This window comes from Ursus americanus, chromosome 30 (assembly GCF_024610735.1).
Source record: "Ursus americanus isolate L20-20 chromosome 30, mUrsAme1.1.p, whole genome shotgun sequence".
In the NCBI taxonomy this organism is placed as follows: domain Eukaryota; kingdom Metazoa; phylum Chordata; class Mammalia; order Carnivora; family Ursidae; genus Ursus; species Ursus americanus.
Genome location: NC_142156.1, coordinates 20,245,224 through 20,263,435, shown reverse-complemented (window position 1 = coordinate 20,263,435; position 18,212 = coordinate 20,245,224). Strand labels below are relative to the sequence as shown.

General features: G+C 56.5%; 2 protein-coding genes across 2 annotated transcripts in view; both read left to right on the top strand.

Moving 5' to 3' along the window:
- The window catches only part of LOC148107454 (uncharacterized), a 61,451-nt gene that overhangs the window by 35,098 nt on the left and 8,141 nt on the right, over window positions 1-18,212 (top strand).
- NCOR2 (nuclear receptor corepressor 2) overlaps window positions 9,697-18,212 on the top strand; it is a 172,146-nt gene continuing 163,630 nt past the window's right edge. Inside the window, 1 exon segment of the mRNA XM_087857429.1 lies at window positions 9,697-10,636. The gene's annotated coding sequence lies outside the window, so the exon portion shown is untranslated.

Sequence of the window (18,212 nt, the reverse complement as noted above, 5' to 3'; positions counted from 1 at the left end):
CCACCAAGGTGCCCTTCCCCACTGGGATGTCCTCTCTGCTGGCCAGCTCCTGCCCCAAAATGACCTCTGGGCTATTGTGCTGCCATCAGGGCCAGCCCCTCCCCACAGGGCCCCCATCCTTTCGTGTCTGCCCTCCTGGTTGGAGTGTCGAGGAGCCTTGTCCTGTTCTGCACACCAGGCATCAGTTAAATGCTGAAGCCCCGGTATCCGGGAGCCTTCAGTAACGGGGGTAGCCACCCAGGCCTGGAGTCTTGTCTGGTGGGGGTCTTGTGTGTGTTGTGGGGGGGGGGGCAGGCAAGCATCCTGGCCAGTCTTGCCCACACGTGCCCATTCATCATTTTGCAGCAGCAATAATGAGGCCCCTGCTGTATGCCACAGCCTGCAGCTGGTGCTTTTCACCTCAGTTCATTTTATTCTACAATAACTCTCCGAGGAGAGTGCTATTTATAACCCCGCTTTTGTAGATGGGGAGCCTGACAGGCAGAGAGGCAAAGTGATTTGCCCTAAATGACCCAGCAAGGAAGGGATAAATCTGGGATGCAACCCTGACCTTGCTTGTCCAGGGCTCATAAATCAGGGCCTTGGCGGTGACTTGGGTGGACAGTGAAGGAAGCCGTAGACCTGAGCATGAAGTGGGGAAGTAGTGTCCGGGCACCCGAGCGGGGTTGGTGGTGCTGTTTTATATGTACGTATTTCTCTGTTGTGGCTAACAAAAATCAGCCTTCTTGAGATGTAATTAACCTGGAGTACGACTCACCCATTTTAGTGGTTCATTCCTGTGGGTTTGGACAGTTGAGAACATTCATCTAACCACCACGACAATCAAGATACAGTGTTTCCATCTACTCCGAAGGAATCCCCATTCCCCCACCAGAAGCACCTACTGATCTGCTACCACGGAAGTTCTAGAATCCTCTAGATTTTCATAGTAAAATGATAAAGAATGCGTATTTTGGGTGTGTTTTGCTTCTTTCTGCATGTTTCTGAGATGTATCCATGTCTTTGGATGTATCAGTAACTCCTCCGTTTTTATTGCTGAGTAATACCCCACGTATGAATGTACTGCAGCTCATTCATGAGTTATGGGCATAGAGTTTGTTCCCAGTTTAGGTCTATTAGGAATAAAGCCAGCAAGTCTTTGTGCCTCTAACTGCTTTTTCTTGCCTTATTGCATTGGCTGACACCCAGGGGTATGCTGGGTGGCAGCAGTTGGGTTTTTAGGGTTAGCTGGCTGTGGGAGTTGTTCTTAACACTCCCATTTCACAGATGTGTAAACCGAGGCTCTGAGCGGTCAGGTGACTTATATAAAGTCATTCTGCGAGAGTTGAGTGCTTTTTCTCCTCCTCAGAGCTGGGAAGGACCAGGTCCACGTGTTGCACTGATGTCTTTACTGGTGCAGAGGGCAGGCTAGGAACTGATGGCTAGGTGGGGCCAGAACCTCTGGTCTTCCCCGAGAGTTTCATCTGCTGGGGAGTGAGGCTGTGGTGGAGGGACCACACCTTCCGGGTCAGGCACTGTGCGCGGGAGCTGCTCAGTGAACGACAGGCCTTGCGCGATCCCGACGTCTTGGGCAAAGTCACGCAGGCCTTCTGGGGAGCTATTTTTGGGGCAAGGCAGGAGCATGACATACTTCTAGAAGCCCAGGAATGGGGACAAAGAGGGGAGACTTCTCCTCCTCCCTCGCCTGAGGGGTGTTAGCTAAGATGACTTTTCGGGGAAGGAGGCCCATAAATTAAATAAGCAATCCCGTAAATAAATAAGTAATGAAGTTAGTGGGGTGCCTAATTACATCAAGTTCATAATTATGGATGGATGCCTGCCCGATAATTGTACTTGTTCTGAATCTTTGGCTCCGACATGCGTCTCCCTCCATCTCACAGTAACCCCTGCCCCAGTTGGAGGGAGGAGGGAGGCACCGCCTTGCGGGGGCTCCCAGTGAGCCTGGTGATGGGGCCCCCCTGGCGCCAGGGATCCAGGCAGACCTGTCTTCGTTCTGCAGTCAGGTTTAAAAACCTACGCAAGTTTTGAAATTGCCGTAAATGACAGTAATAATAACAGAGTTTGTAATAGTAATCGTGTTGCACTGTACATGTTATAATTTAATCTAACCCAACCCCCTGTAAGGCAGAGATGGTTATTATCCCCGTTTTACAGATGAGGAAACCGAGGAACAGAGAGGTTAAGTGACCTGCCTGAGGTCACACAGCCAGTGAGATTCAAACCCAGGCTGTCTCCCCGGAGCCCACATCCTTCCCATTCTCCTGCCTCAGTGTCCAGGTCGTCCTGAGTGGCACTTCTGCTGTCCCTGTGCTAGGAGCTGTGCGAAGGCTTTAAGCGTTTACTGACGGCTCCTCAGCATGTCCCTTGGAGGGAGAAGCTTATTTAGGGTGGCTCAAGTCCTCGAGAGGCGTAAATGCTGAAAGGATTATGTCATGCCTTCCGTGACTGCCATAAATCAAACAAACCATTCTGAACCATAAAGTAAAAATGTTTGTTTTTCATTTAAAGACAAAGCAAGCCCATTGCTGAAATTAAAATGCCCTCTTCTTTCTAGATCTTCTCTTTTCCTTTTGGTGGCTTTGATTTGCTGGTGCTTTGGGCACTCCTCACCCTGCCTGTGGCACTGTGTTGATGATCCTTAGACCCATTTTCCAGATGAGCAGACCAGGCTCCGGGAGGTGGCAGGGCTTGAGTGAGGCCACAGCGGGTGGGGACAGGGCTTGCATTCTAACCAGATCTTCCCATCTGATTTGGGGAACAGAGACCACCTCAGTCCCTGCTGTGGAGGGGCTCTCTCTGCTTGCCTGAGAAGTGAAGTGGCCCTGCATGCCCAAGGCTGGCTTCGCCAGGTCACTGCTGTGCTGGGTGGCCATGGCCGGCCTCACTGGTGAGCCCAACTGTCTGGTGGAAGGAGGAGACCAGCTGTGTCCACATCATTATGGGGACAGAGGGGATATGAGTGTGGCTGGGGGCAGTGCTGTTATCCCATGCAGACCCCAGACACCCAGCCAGAGTTGACACCTGTTCTTGCACGCTCTGCTCTGTGTCTTGGGACATCTGACCTTCTGAGCCCTTGATATGCCTGGGCCTCCCTGGAGGAATTGTCTTGCAGCCTGCAGGGAGGGAACACCCTTCACTTTTGCTCATGCAGCCAGATAGGGCCTGTGTTTTCGGCAGAGGCTGTGGTTTGGGCTGGCCTAGGGCCTGCATTCCCCTGTGCTGACTTTAGGTTTGCGGGGTTTGGGCGCTCTCCCTGCCCCTCGCTGCAGCCTAGGACGCAGAGGAATGGAGGACACTCACGTGAGGCATTGCATGGCTTCATGGTGCTCTGGGGGAGGGAGCAATCGAGGGAGGCTGCCTGGAAGAGCTGGAACAAGCACGTTGAGCAAGAATAAACTTCGCTTGTAGGAATCAGTATGAGTACAACGCTCCAGACGGGACCTAGCACAGAGCAAGTACTGTATTTTTTATCAGCGCTGACATTTCCAGACCATCTGCTTGCCTTAGTGCTGTGTGAGGGTCTGCCATTATCACCATCATTAACATTAACTTAATTTCTAATGATTCCTGGGCATTTATTCTCTGCCACGCTGTGATCTGAGTGTGTCCTAGACATCCACCGATGTACTCCTGTGGCAGCCCTACGAGGTAGGTGCTATTACTTTATCAGCTCTGTTTTATAGGTGGGGAAGCTGGGGCCACAGAGAGGTTAAGTGACGTGCCCAAGGTCATACAGCTGGCAGCTGGCAGAGGTGGGATTTGAACCCAGGCAGATTGACTCCATGCACCTGCTGGGAATTGTGGGGATTGTGCAGGCGGCACCTGCAGCCACCCGTGAGCCTGGAGCCAGACTGGATTTCTTGGCAGGGCTGCACCAGCCACGGGCCAGGCTCCATGTGCCACCTACGACTCTCAGGCATGCGTCAGCTGTTCTGGGCTGGGCAGGACTGGTCAGGACATGAGGGGTCTGCTTTCTGCCTCCCTGCAGCCAGCCTGGTGTCCCATGGCCTCCTGGGGTGGGGTGGGGGGGTGTATACACAGCAAACACGATGCCAGGGCCCTGCCTTGTGGTTTCCACAGGCTGAGAGGGAGATGGGCAGTGCACAAAACAAACATGGTATTGCAAGACGGGTGTATGCTGGCTGTGGAATAATGCAGGGTGGGGGACAGTTCTGGTTTTGTGGGGGGCTCGCTTTAGGTAAAGGAATCAAGAGTGGTCTCTGTGGAGGTGGCTTTGGAGCTGGGGCCTAGACAATAAGAAGGAAGCAGGCATGTGACAAGAAGAGGAATGAATGTTGTAGGTTGGGGAATAGCTTGTGCAAAGGCCCCGAGGCCGTAATGTTTCAAGAATGCTGAGGGGGCCTGCTTGGCTGGAACAGAGCCAGGGGCACCAGGAGCAGTTCTCTGGATCTGAGGCTGTTCTATAGACCTCGGGGGTTGGGCTCTTTTCACACTTAAGGCAGAAACCAAGTTTAAGGGCTTTTGCTTCTCCCTTTTGTTTTTTGCTTATTGATTGATTTACATTTATTGGGCACACGGAATGTTCTGGACATTGGTAGGCCACTAGGATCAGAATGATGGAAAAATCAGGCATTGTTCATGCCTTTAAGGAGTTTAGTGTCCAGAGGGAGAGTGTCGTTAAACAGGTAACATCGAAGGTGGTAAGGATCATGTGGAATTCAGGCTACCCCTGGGGTACATAACAAGGTCTGAATTTGTTTGTGGTCTGGACAGGCCTTCTTGGACAAATGTCAATTGAGGGGAGACCCGAAGGTGATTAGTGACCCGAAGGTGATCAGTTAGGACTCCTGAGTCATGGTGGAGACACACTCAGGCTGGCTTGGGCCACAGGAGGAATTGATGGGTGCTCATAATGGCAAAGTTCAGGGTAAGACAAGTTCAGGCATGGCTGGATCCAGGGGCTCAAACCATGCCTCAGGGGAGCTTCCTTCTGTGTGGGCCTTGTTTACAGGCAGGTTCCTGCCACCAGTTCGGCCAGCTAAGGGGAAGGAGTCACTTGAAGCCTCGAGTGGCATTCCTTTCTCTTGCGGAGTGGGACCTCCAATACTGTTCAGATATTTTCAACAGGCACGGGGAGGTGGCTGAGGTGGGGGAAAGGGATGACCCAAACTCAGATGCGGTCAAGGAAGGGACTGAGGCAAAAGGGAGGGGTGGGGATTGTGGCTAACTGGCATGCTGGGTATTTTGGTTTTCTTCCTCAGAGAAGCTAGAAATCTGGATTTTATAAGCAATGTCCTAATTTTTAAAAAACATTGTGTGTGCCAGAAAGAGCTTCCCTGTTGGCCACAGCTGGCTGTCATCATCTCGTGGCCTCTGTTCTTAGCTATGACTTTCATCTCAAAGTATTTTGCCCTCCGTGATCTGGGCAGAATATCCCATGGAATGTAACAGAAGGTCCTGGGCCTTGGGAAGTCACATTTAACGCCTCTGGAGATCCCATTTCCAAAAGCTGGGGCCCAAGGCCACAGTAGTCCCTGCTAGAGCCCTCCAGTGGACTTTGAGAGTCTCAGAGCCGCTAGGCCAGTGGTTGGTGCCGTCGACTTGGGTACTACATTCTCTGTGTTTTAAGCTTTGCCACTTCTAGCTTCCTGCCCTTGGGAAGTCAGTTCATCCTTGTTCCTGGGTTTTCCCATCTGTAAAATGTGTCGGTTATACTCCATAGGATCGATGTAAGGTATAAAGGAGCACATTGGAGCCTGTGTCCCCAATGCCTGGCATGTTGGGACTGTGTGTTCCCCTGTGCTGGTATTATCTGTCCTTCCTGGTTTGGGTCCTGAGATCCAGCTGGCGGCAGCTAGGAGCATTCCTGGACACCTCCTCCTTCCTCTGCCACTGGGGTGTCGGCTCCCGGGGCCCCAGAGCAGGCGGCCATCTGCCCCCTGCCTCCTGCCTCTGCCCCAGCCATCCCTGCCAGTTGCTCTGTGCCCTTTGCTGCAGGCTGGCACTGCACTTGGACATGAATCTGGACAGTTGGACAGTTAGCCCTGCCCACCACGCCAGCTCACAGCTGCTCTGGGTGGGGGTGGCCCCTTTTTAAAATAAAAACAGCACACAGGAAAAGAGCCCTGCGGGGCAGTTGGCTGCCTTTAGCCAACGTGGCTTCTGTACCTGGATGAAGTGGTAGAGGAAGAAGGGTGCATTTTGGTCTGGTGAAGTCTCCGTTCAGGGGCCAAGGTGGTGGCTTGTTTTGGCCTCCCTGTTAAGGAGGTCCCTTTCTTGCAAGCCCCTTGTGAGTGGCTCATGGATACCTCTCTCAGGGAAGGGGGTCTGGGTTCCTTGGGGTCTGTTTTTAGCTGGCTTAGGCTGGGAGAGGGCCAGCTGTGGGGTCCCTGGGGGGATTCCTCGAGATGCCCGTGTGCCTGTCCCCACAGCTTCCAGCCTGGTTCCCTGGACACGGTGCAGAGAGGGGAGGGGGAGGCCCAGCACATGGCGGAGTCTTGATCACGTAGGGGATTGAGTCGTGTCCACTCGGAACCTGTGAATGTGACCTTGTTTGGACAGAGGGTCTTTGCAGATGCAATCAAGTCAAGCATCTTGAGATGAGATCCTCCTAGATTAGGATGGGCCCAAAGTCCGATGACAAAAGTCCTTACAAGAGAAGACACAGAGGAGAAGGCCCTTTGAAGATGGGCGCAGAGACAAGCCAAGGACCGCCTGGGGCCACCCTGAGCTGGACGGGGCGAGGGAGGACCCTCCCAGAGCCTTGCTTTCGGACTGCCGGTCTCCAGAGCCGTGAGAGAGTAAAGTGCTCTTGCTTTAAGCCCCTCTGGTTTGTAGCAATTTGTTTCGGCAGCCCTAGGAAACTAATGCGGTTTTGTGAATTTTATCATAATCACAACTAAACTTTAAAGACCTGTTTGTGGCCTTCAAGGTCCTGCACATCTGGACCCTGTGACCACAGCTGGTGGTCCCAGCCATGCTAACCTCCTGGCCCCAGGGCCTTTGCCCTGGCTGTTTCTTCTGCCCGGCACCCTGTTTGCTAAGCAGTTTCCACATCTGTCTGTCTTCTCCAGCCAGGCCACTGCCGAACTGCCACCACTTTGGAAAGTGTCCCCGGCAGCTGCTGTTACGTGAATTACATCACGTCTTCGTCGGCTGTTCACTGCTGACCTCTTCCAGTGTCAGCTCCGCGAGGGCAGGTATCTGTCTTCATCCCCGCCGTCTCCCCAGTGACCAGTGCAGACAGTAGGGGCTCAATACGTGTGTGTTGAATGGCAGATGGCCCCAGGCCTGGGGTCAGGGACTCTAACTTCATTGAATGGAGGCAAAATTCACATTACGTGAAATTAACCATTTTCAAGTGAACAGTTCATTCGTTTTTCATTCCCGAGCCATGCTGTACACAGCCCACACCTCCGTCCAGTTCTAAAATATTTTCGTCACCTTCTCCCCAAGGAGACCCAGCAGCCATTAGTAGTCCCTCCGCATCTCCCCTCCCCGTGGCCCCTGGCGACCACCTGCTCTCGGTCTCTGTGGATCTGCCTGTTCTGGAAGTTTTCTGTCGGTGGAATCACACACTGCGTGACCTTTGGTGTCTGACTTCGTGCGCGGAGCATCGTGTTTCCGAGGTCCAGCCACGTTGTGGCAGGTGTCCGTGCTTCCTTCCTTTCTGTGGTCGTACCGTGTGGCATCGTGCGGTCTCCGGAGCACTGGGGGGCGGGATAGGAGAGGGGAGGTGGAAGCAGGCTTGCGTTTCTAGCTCTCACTCTTTCTTTCTCTCCTCTCAGCCCCACCCCTGCTCCTGTGGGGAGGGAGTGAGTGGGGATCCCTTCCACTGGGGCTGGACCCTGTGGTTCTCTGGGCCCCGCAATGGGTGTGGCTTCTGTTGACCCTGAGAGAGGCAGCAGGCAGCATGCCCCCATTTCACAGCTGAGCAGACTGATGCCTGCAGAGGCAAGGGCCTTGCATTGGGTCCTTCCTGCCTCCCCTGGGGGACCCCTCTTCCTCTCCATCCATGCCTCGGTGGCCTCCATCAAAGCGTGTCCTGTTAAATTCTTCATTGATCGTTCCCCGATGTGCAAAGCTTTGCCAGGCAGACAGGTTCCTGGGGGATGGTCTCCGCCAGAGGCTTGGAGAATGAGGTGTTCCTTTGCTAGGCAGTTGACCACGTGCTACCTTACTCTGATCTTAAGCTCAGTTTTGGCAGCGGGCTCCATCTAGAAGGAGCTGCGTGTCACTGTTTCTGGTTTTTGATGATTTGCTGTGTTCATAGAGTCGCTCAACAAACCATCCGCGGCCCAGCTTCTTGGGGGAAGACACAAGAAGTAACCGTGACATGACATGGCCCGGCGTTGAACCTGCCCAAAGCATAAATAGCTCTGGTTGGGGTGTGGATGAGTTCCTCCTGGTTCCAGGGCCAGCTTCTGCAAAGGTCTGGGCGCAGGTCTGTGTCCAAAACAAACAGAAAAGAACAAAAGGAACCCATGAGTCCTGCCCCTGCTGCTTCAGGCTCCGCTTCCTGGCCGTGTTTTGGTGGGGCCGGTTTCACCCGTTCCTGAGTTTTGTCATCTGACTGTTATGGTGAGAGCCAAGAGGCAGGAGACAGCGCCCAGATCTGGGGACTAAAAACGCGGCTCTGTGTTGCCTGTTTCTTCCTGTGGCTCGGTTTCCCCATCTACGAGGCTTTGGAGCAGCCAAATCCCCACCATGGCTTTCGGGGCAGGTCCGAAACACTCTATGGGGAGTTTCCTTGGGAAAGGCTGGAGGGTGAGTTGACAAAAGTCAACAACATACGGCCTCCGTGGGGCCTCTTGACTGGTCTCCTAGCAGCCACGCTGGTCCACTTGCTAGTCCAGTGGCCACGGACCTTCATCACAGTCAGTCCGATCTGCCCCAGACCCTCTGTACCACATGGCAGGATGAATGTGGGCCAGGCTTGCTCATTTCAAACCCCAGCTCGGCCACTTTCCAGCTGTGTGACCCTAGGCAAGCTGCTTAACCTCTCTGAGCCCGTTTCCTTGTCTATATTTTGGGGTTCAGAAGCGCACCTATCTTTTGTTGGGCTGCTGTGAGGACAGATGGGCCCACGGGTGAAGCGCTTACATGGCGCCCGGCGCATAGTATGCTGTCTGCTGGTGTCATTGTCATGATCATCCTCGGGAGCCTTTCCAGTCTTCGGAGTGAAGTGACTTGCCCAGAGTTGTGATGACCTATTTCCCCCTCCACTCCTGTTACCCCCTGACTCCACCTTCTCCCTCTGCCTCGCTCCACACCAGCCTCCTCTCCGCTTCTGCGACATGCCAGACGCGGTCCCACCTCCAGACCTTCGCCTTTGCTGTGCCTCCTGCCTGGGGTGCCCTGCCCTGCATCCCCAGGGGACACCCCGCTTGTCATCACTGGGGATGCCATCTTGGGCAGTTATCCTTGGGCCCGAGTCCTGGTTGCTGGGGGCGGGGGCAAGGATCTGGAGCCCCCCCCCCGGGGGGGGATCCTGCTGCTTCCTCTCGTTGCTGCCGCTTGGAGCACTGTGGGAAGCAGAGCTGAGCCTGGCCCTGCTGCAGATGGGAAGCTGACACCCAGAGGAGCTCAGACTTGTTTCTGAGTCATATACCCAGTTGCAGCCAAGGTTCAGACCCCTGGCTGACCACCAAAGCATCCATTTTGGCCCGTGTGTGTGTGTGTGTGTGTGGTTGGCTGTCTTTGTTCACCCCCTGGGCCTGTCACCGAGATGACCCTCGTTCAGAATACCAATGTGAGGGGGTCATGTTTGCTTTTCCTGAGATTACAAGTAGGGCAGAAATATTTTAAAGGCAGAACTTGCCCCTCCGCCATGTCACCCCGGAGGACTGGAGGCCCGGGGAGGGACCGGGCAGTGGCGTTGGTTCCTCGCCAGGCCCAGGCCGGGAAGCCCACACTGCCCTCCGGGGAGGAGGCGGGCAGGTCTGGCTCCCGGGTGGACGGGTCTGGCGGGGAGGAAGCGGGTTAAAGTAGAATTCGGGCCTGGAGCTCGCTTTCGCCTGCGAGGAGGGAATAGTGAAGAGGTTTTTCTACGGAGCTATAAAAAGGCCTCCCAGCGTTTCAGCTCCTGAGTGTCGGCTGGAAGCCCGCCAGGGTTACCATGGCGATGAGGAATTATTACTTACTGCCAAGGCTGGGAGAAAAAGCGAGTACTTTTGGCTTCCGAACAAGAGGAGTGGACTTATGTAATTCTCTGTGTTTATAGGCCCAGAGTGGCAGGAGGCGAGGAGGGACTGTGGAGGCCTGACAACCGAGTTTTGGCCCCGGTGTGGGGTCGGCGGCCGGGGATTGTGCCTAGTGGGCCTCGGCCCGCGCCGGCCTTGGGGGGCAGCGGCCCTGGGGCAGCGGGGGGGGCCGGGCCTGGCTGCGGGGCCTCCCCAGCTGGGGGGGGGGCGCCCGTAGTCTCGCGGGAAGGCGAGCGGCCGCTCAGTGGGGCCGCCGCTCCCCGTGTCAGTCCTGCAGGAAGGATGGCTTTGATGTTGGACGCCGTGTGTCTTCTGGAAGCCAACAGAACAGTCTGTGTGTGTGGACTCCACTGACCCACTTGCTGGCACATTTTACTTCTTTCTTTTTCTTTTCTTTCTTTTTTTTTTTGTGGGAGAGTTACTTCAAGTTGTGTTTGGAGCTGACGCGAGTGGAAGGCTGGTCATGTGCTCGGGTAAGAGAAGTTTCTGGGCTTGGTGGTGGGCAGGGAGACGCAGCGCGGCCGGGTCATGGCCCAGGAGGGGTGGGCAAAGACTGGGAGCCACCACGGTGCGACGGGGTGTCCGTCTGGGGGCCGCTGGGCTTGCTGGATGGAGGCAGCCCGGTCGCGCCCTGGCCGTGGTGGCCTTGAGTGGCCCTGCCCCTGCAGGCGGCGATTACATCGTGGTGCTGGGGGACCAAGAGCCGGTGGTCACAGTGGTCGGAGTCCCTACGGTCCAGAGCAGGGTGCTGAGAGGCGGGCGGCCGGGAGGGAAGGACTTCTGGCCGCTGTCTGACCACAGGGTTGGTTGTGCGGGGTGGGGACCGAGCTGCCCAGAGCTGGGGTGCACGCATCCTTGTGGGAGAGCAGGCAGAGCCAAGGAATCGGGGTGCTCCTGGCACTGTGGCTGCGGGGGGTGGAGGGCTGGGGGCCTTGGGATCTGGGGGGGTGGGCTCCTCCGCGGGCAGGGGGCAGGGGAGGGGAGCCAGGTGCAGGCAGCGCTGCGGCTGCCCCGGCGCCCGGCTCCCACCGCGGTGGCGCTTGGCTGGGTGCCCATGTCTGGTTTGAAATCAGCGCCACCGGCCCAGGCTTGCCCAGGGACCTGGCAGCGAGGAGCCGGCATAAACACTGGAAAGTTGGATGGGCTTCCTGAGCTCACAAGGAGCCTTCAGTTGCAGGCACAGGGGATGAGGGAGTGATTTGTCCTGAGGTCTGGGTGTGCCAGGACCGTTGGGAGGCAGCGGGATGTCTCGTGGGGGCCTGGAGCCTGGTCCTGGGAGGGCTGGCTTCCCAGATGGCATCTCTCATTTGCCACGGACTCGAGTTTGAATCCTGCTTCCATCCCTTTTTATGCTGGGTGGCCTTGCCTCACCTGTGTGAGACTTGGTTTCCTTGTCTGTAAAATGGAGCAATAGTGGGGGTCACACAGGCTTTGGGATGAGGTGAGGGGTTGCTGCAGCCTCCTGGTACATTCTGGGGCCAGACCACCAGGGTTCACATCCTGGTTAAACATTTCCTGGACATGTGGCCTTGGACAGATTGCCTCATGTCTCTGAGCCTCAGTGTTCTCGTCTGGCAAATGGACATTCCATCTGTCTCCACCCCAGAAGTGGTTGTATGGCTCAAGGGGGCTAAGAAATGGTCCCTGCGCCTTCCCTTGTGGAAGGCGTGACAGTGGGCAGGTCGTGGAACTCGGCTGTCTTGTACATACAGTGTGAGTGGCTTGCAGTTGTGTCTGGGGGAGAACCAAGACCCGCCCGTGCAGGGCCCCTGTGGGCGGGTGTGGGGAGACTCCTTTCGTGTAGATGAGCTTGGATTTAAGTTGGCTGCACCTTGGTCTCCACTGATTTTTCTTTTCCTTTCTGTTGAGAACCCTCCTGTTCTGTATGATTTGGAAACCACCGTCCAGATCTCAGGAGATGGAGAGAGAGGGTCCCTCCTTAAACCCCAGGCTCTGTTTGCATTTGGGCCTAGCTGGGGTCCCCGGGGCTGTCCCACTGTGCCTGTTCTGCCCCGTCCCCCACCAAGCATGGGCCAGGCACCCCGATTGCTCGGTGTGGACTGGAGGTTGGGCGGGCAGGGCTGGCTCTCCCGCCGAGGGTGGCAGTCATCCTGTGTTTGTAAGCGACACCGGATGCTGGGCTGGTGGCTGGCTCAGGGCCTCTCCTCCTGGGCCAGCAGGAGCCGGCGGGGAGTTCCCCGGGTGTCCAGGCTGTCCACACCAGCTGCCCGCTGTCCCGTTGTCCTCAGGCCTCTCCTGGGGACCTCGGGAAAGGCCTGTGTAGCAGGGGGCTGTCACCTTGCTGCCGCCCAAGCCCCCCGTGCCCACTTGGGTCAGCCCCAGAGCTGTGTTGTGGCTGTCCCGGCCCTGCCCTGAGGGTCTCAGTGACTTGACCCCCCCGCCCATCTGCACGGAGGTGCAGATGCATAGCATGCCACACACACTCACATACACACAAATGCGCATGTGTAAAACCTGCGAGGTCTGTACAAGGCCAGTCGTGTCAATGTCGGTCTCCTGGTTACGCTGCAGGTACAGAACTGGGCTTCTGTCGGGACGTCACCGTTGTAGGGGAGGCTGGCTGAAGGTACGCAGGGTGGAGCTTTTTCTTATGACTGCCTACGAATCTATAGTGGTCTAAGCAGACAAAGAGCATCGGCTTGGGGCCAGGCTGTCCTGGGTTCGAATTCAGGTCTGCCTGTGGGTAGCTGTGTGAATTAGAGCAAGTGGTTGGGCCCCTCCAGGCCTCAGGCCTCGTGCGTAAGCTGGAGATGGTGTTCAGTACTTCATGGGGTGCGAGGGACGGTTACACGCGGTGATACGTGCTAGGTGTTTAGGAAGGCGCTGGCACGTGCTCAGTGCTACCTGTGTGGGGGGCGCTCTTGGGGGATCATCTCTGATGCAATTGTCCACACCTGAATCAGCCGTGGGATGGGAGGGTGCTGTATGATCCCCACTTCTCAGATGAGGACACCGAGGCTCAGGTCAGGTGACCCACCCAAGGACACAGAGTTTGTGAGGGCTGGGGCTCAACTTGAACCCCAGCCAGAGCCTGTGTGTGGAGGTTCTTTGGCTGGGTGACCACAGGGTAGTTGCTTGCCCTCTCTGAGCCTCAGTCGCCCTCTTCTCTCCTCACCTGCAGGCCAGGCTTGGAGGTTAGGATGGGGGTTAGTGGCTGGGCTCATGAACTGTGAAAGCCAGAGAGCCCTGACCTCTGGGCCCTCTGTCTCACTTCCTGGCCCCTCCCAGAGCCTGCCCCCTCTCAGCCACGTTTGCGGCCTGTGGGGTCACAACTGCGACAGCCAGACTCGCTTCCTCTCTTATACTCTTTCCTCCTTGCTCTGTACTCTGGGCTGCATTTTTCCTTTCTTGCTTTTCCCTGCGGTAAGGGACTGGTTTCTTTTGGACCCCTTCCCACCTCCGTGGCAGTGAGAAGGCCTTCAGGGTGTAACTGGCTCACCCTAGAGCAAGCTGGGTTATCCCCAACTAGCACTTAAGCATGAGAAATGAGTTTCTGTGCGGCCAAAGCTAATCCAAGGCTAGACATGTCTTCAGAGGCTCCTGAGAGAGGGCTTGGGGATTTCTGTCTCCCTTACAGCAGACTAGTAAGGGCACTTGGGCCTTCACGTGTCCCCAGAGGTCCAGGTAGGGCTTGCTTTATGTGTAAGGATTTGGGAGGGTTCCAGACCATTGCAGGCTGGGGACGGGATAGGGAGGGTGGTACCAGTGGGCCCCGGTGGGGCTGAGCCGGAAGGGGTGTCCTTGGTCATGTCAGATGACGGAGGCTGTGTCTGAGGCTCGGGGAGCACCAGTCACAGCTTAGGGTCTCAGGTGCTGGGGTTTGCTGGGCAGATCCTGGAGGGCAGGGAGTGGGCTGAGTTGGGGGTGTTCCGGCCTCACGAGTCTCTTGGCTGTTTTTGGAAGCTTCCATCATGGTCCTGCCTCTGGACCTTTGTACTTGCTGTGCCCTCTTCCTGCAACACCCTTCCCTTATACAGGCCTCTGCTCAAATATGGCCTTCCGAGCAGAGCCCCGACCTCCCCAGAGTTATTCCTGTCACCTTGTACCATCATCACTTGGGATTTAGTATGTGTCCATCGCCATGTCCCCCAAACCCCTTCCCCTAGGGTCACTACTGTGTCCCTAGCACTGGGCACATCATAGGTGCTCAGCAAACAATTGTGCCTGACTCAGTGTCCCCCACAGGCTGCGGATTTGGGCCTGTCCCCTTGTGGTGAATGAGGCCTTCCTGGGGATGGATGGCTTCAACTGTGCCTCCAGGCAAGTCACACTGACCAGGGCTCTGGCTAGGGAGACTCGGGTCCTTACCTCCTCCACCCCAGAAGTTCTGTGTTGGGGGGTTGAGAATGCCTTTTGGGGACTCATGGAAAACTGGGTCCTTTGAAAAGCAGTTCTTGTGTTTGTGCTCACGTGCCCCATAGGGACTGCACCTTGGTCTAAACCTCCTAGATAAAGTCAGAGAGGTCGAGGTCATGAGCAAGGCACGTGGGGGGCAGGGGAGGGGTTTTGACAGCATCAGCTGCGTGTACTGAGGGCTGACGAGGCACACTTTAATTTATTGAGTTCTTCTAACAACCCTCTGAGCCACAGAGAGAGTAAGCATCTTGCCCAGAGACACACAGCTGCAGGCACACAGTATTAGTGGGTAAATGACATTTTGTATGCAGCCCTGGGAAGGGGCCCCTTTCCCGCTTTGAGAGAGGCCCACCCATCCGGATCTGAGGCCCAGATATGCCCAAACTCTTCTGGAAGGCCTGGAGTTGGTTTCTCAGTGTGGCTCAGGCGCTAGAAGGCTGGAGGGGCTGCCCCCGCTTCCTCCTCGTTGACCATTTGCATGACAATGAGCCCTTTGTCCCTGGGTCCAGCCTCCTTCCCAGGCTAATAACATAATTCCCGGCCTGTGATGTCATAATGGGCCCTTTCTGCTGGGGTTGGAGGCTGGGTGGGCAGCTGTGTAGGCTGGGCCCTGGCGGGTAATAAATAGAGAGGTGCTGATTATCGGGGGGCCGGACGCGCTCTCCTTTGCAGGACGCTGTTTCATCCTCCAGGAGTGGGATTTGCTTCCCTTTGACACAGGAGCAAACAGATTCAGTTTGGTCAGGCCCCTGGCTGAACCACTTTGCGCCTCTTCTTGGCCTGTGAAGTGGGGGTGAGTCATCCCTGGCTGGCCCTCTCCTGGAGGCGTGGGTGTGAGAGTCCCTTGCTTCCTGTAAACGTGAGGGAGGCCCCTGTGCCCGGCGGCTCCCGGCTCCATGAGTCGGGACTGCTCAGGGAAAGTGGGCTCAAACCCTGGGCCTGGGGCTGACTTCTCTGTGTCCGTTTCCTCGTCTGCTTGGTGGGGGTTCTGCTGGGCCTTGGCGGTGGGGCTCCGTAGGGAGCCGGCGCCCCATCAGTGGGCAGCATCAGGAAAGGCTGCTGTGTAATGGGGTGAATGTGGCCCCCCCCCCCAAGATAAGCGCGCTCATTAATACCCATCTCCTCTCAGTGTGACCTGTTTTGGGAAAAGGGTCTGTGCGGACGTTTCTTGAGATGAGGTCATTTGGATTCCCCGAGCGAGCCCCCTATTCAGTGACCAGTGTCCTTCTGAGGGACGGAGGAGAAGGCACACAGACCCCAGTGACGTGGCCAGACGCTGGAGGAGGCAGGGGGGATCCTGCCCGAGAGCCTTCAGGGGAGTGAGGCCTGCCCACACCTTGATGTTGGACATTGGGCTTCCAGACCCGTGAGCGAATAAATCTCTGTTGTTTTAAGGCTCCCGGATTATGGTCATTTGTGACAGCAGCCTTAACAAACTAATACAGCCAGGGACCCCCGCTCTTTGAGGTTGGAGGGAGCTCTCCCTGGTGAAGGTGCATGCGCGTTCTCTTCCCCACCCCAAGCTGAGGGTCCGGGACCTAGCGCAGTAGTTGGGGTAGCTGAGAACACCCCGTTGTGCCCAAGGGCGTGGGGAGTCCTGTCAGAGGAGTCCAGAACCCGCCTCCCTTGCCCAGAACCCTAATCCACGAATCCCTGAACCTGCCTGTTGTCCTGCTCCTAGCTCTCCCGCCTCAGGTGACCCTGCTAAGGAGGACGTAAAGCAGGAGGCAGGAGACTCCCCAGATTCCGTGCTGGGCCCTCCCTAAGCCTCGAACACTCATTCCCCACCTGCCTGGCCACTCACCTAGCACCTGGCTTGCAGCCATTCTCGCCCCACCCGCACCCCCACGCCGCCTTGTTTGCAGGTGCCCTTGACAAAGGGAGACATTGAAGTCCAGAGAAGGCAGGCTACAGCCCCTCGGTGGTGGGGATGGCTTTCAGAGCCTAGCCATGGCTAATGCATGGGCTGTCATTGCAGCTTCCTGGAGGAAGGGATCAGAGCCCTGGGCCACACTGAAAACTGCGGGGGAGCAGGCAGTGTAGACACGGATTAGTTCTTGGGACACGCTGGCCTAGTGTAGATGGGACCCCAAAATCCAAGTTTAAGTAGACCCCTTCTTGGCCTCAGTTTCTCTTTTCACAGAGTAGCCTTTGACCTTCGACTCCGAGTCTGCAATAATGCTCTCAGTATTCAGGGACTCAACAAGCATTTATGGAAGGCCTGCTGTGTGCACTGAGCTGGGACTCAATGGCGGACACAACAGATGTGACTCCTGCCTTCATGGACCTGACCTTTGGGATTGTGGGGAGATGGGGAATAAGGCAGCAGGGACATGGAGGATTCCAGATTCCTATGAGGGAGGTAACAGAGCAAGGTAACATCTGAGGGTGCCGCCTTCCTTCTCCTCTTGGGACCCGGGGTGGGGATTTGGAACGAGCTCTTGGGGGTGCCACGTGGGCATGGAGCTGGCCGTGGCCCATCTGCAGCGACCTGTGGTTGCCTCCAGCTGGCAGGACTTGGCCTGGATCTGTGAGCAGTGATGTTGGCTACAAGGCCTATGAGGCGCTGATGTCAGCCTGGTGGGGGACACACAGGGGTCTTCTCCAGCCTGAGCAGGGAGGCTCGGGTATGCTGGCAATGGATGCCCAGGACAGAGTGGATGCCCTCCACAGTAGCTGTAGAGGGCTAGCTTGGGTTTGCATCCAGGCTCTTCCACTTGCTTACTGTGTGATCTCAGGCAAGTTACTTAACCTCTCTGTGCCTCAATCTTGCTTCCCATGGGTACTGTAATGATTAAATGAACTGATGATAGTGAGCACTGTGTTAACAGTTTGCTATGATGAGTGTGAGGCGCTCACCTTGGGTCTGTTACCGGGACCGCTCAGAACCTGGAATCTGGATGTGGAGTGTGTTCATCTTTCCACGGTCCTGTTCCCTGCCCGCGGGACATGGAGGAGCTTTCTTTGGCTCCAGAACCTCGGTCTCCCCATCTGTGAACGGGGAGCTGAAACAGACTTGTGGCCACATGGAGGCGGGGGCGGGGGGAGAGGAGGACGGTAGGAGAAGTTAGCACCTATGGGGTCAGGGGCGGGGATCAGGATCTCTCCCTGCTCTCGGTCTGAGCCCTGGCCACCCTCCAGGCCGAGAGCAGCTGCCTGTTTTACAGCCCAGGAAGCAGGCCCCAGCAGGGATGAGGCCCGAGGCGTGTCTGTGGGTGCAGCCTGCACGGCCTCCTGGCTGTGGACAATGCCCCTGCCTGAGGGAGGGGTTGGGGCGGGAGAGAAAGTAGTGCTCTTGCCAGCTCGGGATGTTCCTCCAGAAACCCAGGCCGGAGGCTCCACTTACTGCCTTGGGGCTTTGTGGGTGGGGGTGTCCCTGCTGCTGAGGGGTGACCCAGATCTGAGGCAGCGAGGAGGGGCAGCCTTTATCTGCAAAGTTGCTGCCTGCTGGGTCCCCCATTAAGGCCCCCGATGGCTCGATGGCTCGGCATGGGCCAGGAGACTGCTTCTCCTTCAAGGTGAGAGACAGGGCAGGCCTATCCCAGGCTCCTGCCTGGCCCCTTCTTCCTAGTCTGAGTCTGTCCTGGGCTCACATCTCATTTCTCTTGCCTCCTTCTGGCTGGCTTGGGAGATCTCTCTACCCGCACAGGCGAGGGGACCAGAGAGTAGAGA